The sequence below is a fragment of the Pseudophryne corroboree genome, chromosome 3 (assembly GCF_028390025.1).
Source record: "Pseudophryne corroboree isolate aPseCor3 chromosome 3, aPseCor3.hap2, whole genome shotgun sequence".
Classification (NCBI taxonomy): Eukaryota; Metazoa; Chordata; class Amphibia; order Anura; family Myobatrachidae; genus Pseudophryne; species Pseudophryne corroboree.
Genome location: NC_086446.1, coordinates 791932289 through 791937024, shown reverse-complemented (window position 1 = coordinate 791937024; position 4736 = coordinate 791932289).

Sequence of the window (4736 nt, the reverse complement as noted above, 5' to 3'; positions counted from 1 at the left end):
ACAAACACCTGGCCCATCTAGGAGTGGCACTGCAGTGTCACGCAGGATGGCCCTTCCAAAAAACACTCCCCAAACAGCACATGACGCAAAGAAAAAAAGAGGCGCAATGAGGTAGCTGTGTGAGTAAGCTAAGCGACCCTAGTGGCCGACACAAACACCTGGCCCATCTAGGAGTGGCACTGCAGTGTCACGCAGGATGGCCCTTCCAAAAAACACTCCCCAAACAGCACATGACGCAAAGAAGAAAAAAAGAGGCGCAATGAGGTAGCTGTGTGAGTAAGATAAGCGACCCTAGTGGCCGACACAAACACCTGGCCCATCTAGGAGTGGCACTGCAGTGTCACGCAGGATGGCCCTTCCAAAAAACACTCCCCAAACAGCACATGACGCAAATAAAAATGAAAGAAAAAAGAGGTGCAAGATGGAATTGTCCTTGGGCCCTCCCACCCACCCTTATGTTGTATAAACAGGACATGCACACTTTAACCAACCCATCATTTCAGTGACAGGGTCTGCCACACGACTGTGACTGAAATGACGGGTTGGTTTGGACCCCCACCGAAAAAGAAGCAATTAATCTCTCCTTGCACAAACTGGCTCTACAGAGGCAAGATGTCCACCTCATCATCATCCTCCGATATATCACCGTGTACATCCCGCTCCTCACAGATTATCAATTCGTCCCCACTGGAATCCACCATCTCAGCTCCCTGTGTACTTTGTGGAGGCAATTGCTGCTGGTCAATGTCTCCACGGAGGAATTGATTATAATTCATTTTAATGAACATCATCTTCTCCACATTTTCTGGAAGTAACCTCGGCCCTCATTCCGAGTCGTTCGCTCGGTATTTTTCATCGCATCGCAGTGAAATTCCGCTTAGTGCGCATGCGCAATATTCGCACTGCGACTGCGCCAAGTATCTTTGCTATGAAGATAGTATTTTTACTCACGGCTTTTTCATCGCTCCGGCGATCGTAATGTGATTGACAGGAAATGGGTGTTACTGGGCGGAAACAGGCCGTTTTATGGGAGTGTGGCTGAAAACGCTACCGTTTCCGGAAAAAACGCAGGAGTGGCCGGAGAAACGGGGGAGTGGTTGGGCGAACGCTGGGTGTGTTTGTGACGTCAAACCAGGAACGACAAGCACTGAACTGATCGCACAGGCAGAGTAAGTCTGGAGCTACTCTAAAACTGCTAAGTAGTTTGTGAGCGCAATATTGCGAATACATCGGTCGCAATTTTAAGATGCTAAGATACACTCCCAGTAGGCGGCGGCTTAGCGTGTGTAACTCTGCTAAATTCGCCTTGCGACCGATCAACTCGGAATGAGGGCCCTCGTACGCAGATTGCTGACAAGGTGAGCGGCGGCACTAAACACTCTTTCGGAGTACACACTTGTGGGAGGGCAACTTAGGTAGAATAAAGCCAGTTTGTGCAAGGGCCTCCAAATTGCCTCTTTTTCCTGCCAGTATAAGTACGGACTGTCTGACGTGCCTACTTGGATGCGGTCACTCATATAATCCTCCACCATTCTTTCAATGGTGAGAGAATCATATGCAGTGACAGTAGACGACATGTCCGTAATCGTTGTCAGGTCCTTCAGTCCGGACCAGATGTCAGCATCAGCAGTCGCTCCAGACTGCCCTGCATCACCGCCAGCGGGTGGGCTCGGAATTCTGAGCCTTTTCCTCGCACCCCCAGTTGCGGGAGAATGTGAAGGAGGAGATGTTGACAGGTCGCGTTCCGCTTGACTTGACAATTTTGTCACCAGCAGGTCTTTGAACCCCAGCAGACTTGTGTCTGCCGGAAAGAGAGATCCAAGGTAGGTTTTAAATCTAGGATCGAGCACGGTGGCCAAAATGTAGTGCTCTGATTTCAACAGATTGACCACCCGTGAATCCTTGTTAAGCGAATTAAGGGCTCCATCCACAAGTCCCACATGCCTAGCGGAATCGCTCCCTTTTAGCTCCTCCTTCAATGCCTCCAGCTTCTTCTGCAAAAGCCTGATGAGGGGAATGACCTGACTCAGGCTGGCAGTGTCTGAACTGACTTCACGTGTGGCAAGTTCAAAAGGTTGCAGAACCTTGCACAACGTTGAAATCATTCTCCACTGCGCTTGAGACAGGTACATTCCACCTCCTATATCGTGCTCAATTGTATAGGCTTGAATGGCCTTTTGCTGCTCCTCCAACCTCTGAAGCATATAGAGGGTTGAATTCCACCTCGTTACCACTTCTTGCTTCAGATGATGGCAGGGCAGGTTCAGGCGTTTTTGGTGGTGCTCCAGTCTTCTGTACGTGGTGCCTGTACGCCAAAAGTGTCCTGCAATTCTTCTGGCCACCGACAGCATCTCTTGCACGCCCCTGTCGTTTTTAAAAAAATTCTGCACCACCAAATTCAAGGTATGTGCAAAACATGGGACGTGCTGGAATTTGCCCATATTTAATGCACACACAATATTGCTGGCGTTGTCCGATGCCACAAATCCACAGGAGAGTCCAATTGGGGTAAGCCATTCCGCGATGATCTTCCTCAGTTGCCGTAAGAGGTTTTCAGCTGTGTGCATATTCTGGAAACCGGTGATACAAAGCGTAGCCTGCCTAGGAAAGAGTTGGCGTTTGCGAGATGCTGCTACTGGTGCCGCCGCTGCTGTTCTTGCGGCGGGAGTCCATACATCTACCCAGTGGGCTGTCACAGTCATATAGTCCTGACCCTGCCCTGCTCCACTTGTCCACATGTCCGTGGTTAAGTGGACATTGGGTACAACTGCATTTTTTAGGACACTGGTGAGTCTTTTTCTGGCGTCCGTGTACATTCTCGGTATCGCCTGCCTAGAGAAGTGGAACCTAGATGGTATTTGGTAACGGGGGCACACTACCTCAAGAAATTGTCTAGTTCCCTGTGAACTAACGGCGGATACCGGACGCACGTCTAACACCAACATAGTTGTCAAGGCCTCAGTTATCCGCTTTGCAACAGGATGACTGCTGTGATATTTCATCTTCCTCGCAAAGGACTGTTGGACAGTCAATTGCTTGGTGGAAGTAGTAAAAGTGGGCTTACGACTTCCCCTCTGGGATGACCATCGACTCCCAGCAGCAACAACAGCAGCGCCAGCAGCAGTAGGCGTTACACGCAAGGATGCATCGGAGGAATCCCAGGCAGGAGAGGACTCGTCAGAATTGCCAGTGACATGGCCTGCAGGACTATTGGCATTCCTGGGGAAGGAGGAAATTGACACTGAGGGAGTTGGTGGGGTGGATTGCGTGAGCTTGGTTACAAGAGGAAGGGATTTACTGGTCAGTGGACTGCTTCCGCTGTCGCCCAAAGTTTTTGAACTTGTCACTGACTTATTATGAATGCGCTGCAGGTGACGTATAAGGGAGGATGTTCTGAGGTGGTTAACGTCCTTACCCCTACTTATTACAGCTTGACAAAGGCAACACACGGCTTGACAAATGTTGTCCGCATTTCTGGTGAAATACTTCCACACCGAAGAGCTGATTTTTTTGGTATTTTCACCAGGCATGTCAACGGCCCTATTCCTCCCACGGACAACAAGTGTCTCCCCGGGTGCCTGACTTAAACAAACCACCTCACCATCAGAATCCGCCTTGTCAATTTCCTCCCCAGCGCCAGCAACACCCATATCCTCCTCATCCTGGTGTACTTCAACACTGACATCTTCAATCTGACTATCAGGAACTGGACTGCGGGTGCTCCTTCCAGCACTTGCAGGGGGCGTGCAAATGGTGGAAGGCGCATGCTCTTCACGTACAGTGTTGGGAAGGTCAGGCATCGCAACCGACACAATTGGACTGTCCTTGTGGATTTGGGATTTCGAAGAACGCACAGTTCTTTGCGGTGCTTTTGCCAGCTTGAGTCTTTTCAGTTTTCTAGCGAGAGGCTGAGTGCTTCCATCCTCATGTGAAGCTGAACCACTAGCCATGAACATAGGCCAGGGCCTCAGCCGTTCCTTGCCACTCCGTGTGGTAAATGGCATATTGGCAAGTTTACGCTTCTCCTCCGACAATTTTATTTTAGATTTTGGAGTCCTTTTTTTACTGATATTTTGTGTTTTGGATTTTACTTGCTCTGTACTATGACATTGGGCATCGGCCTTGGCAGACGACGTTGCTGGCATTTCATCGTCTCGGCCATGACTAGTGGCAGCAGCTTCAGCACGAGGTGGAAGTGGATCTTGATCTTTCCCTAATTTTGGAACCTCAACATTTTTGTTCTCCATATTTTAATAGGCACAACTAAAAGACACAGAGGTAGCTACAGCCGTGGACTACCGTACTGTGTCTGCTGCTAATATAGACTGGATGATAATGAGATGAAATCAATATATATATATATATAATATCACTAGTACTGCAGCCGGACAGGTATATATATTTATTATGTAATGACTGATGACGGACCTGCTGGACACTGTCAGCTCAGCAGCACCGCAGACTGCTACAGTAAGCTACTATAGTAGTATGTATAAAGAAGAAAGAAAAAAAAAAACCACGGTTAGGTGGTATACAATTATGGATGGACGAGCGACTGCCGACACAGAGGTAGCTACAGCCGTGGACTACCGTACTGTGTCTGCTGCTAATATAGACTGGATGATAATGAGATGAAATCAATATATATTATATCACACTAGTACTGCAGCCGGACAGGTAGATATATTTATTATGTAATGACTGATGACGGACCTGCTGGACACTGTCAGCTCAGC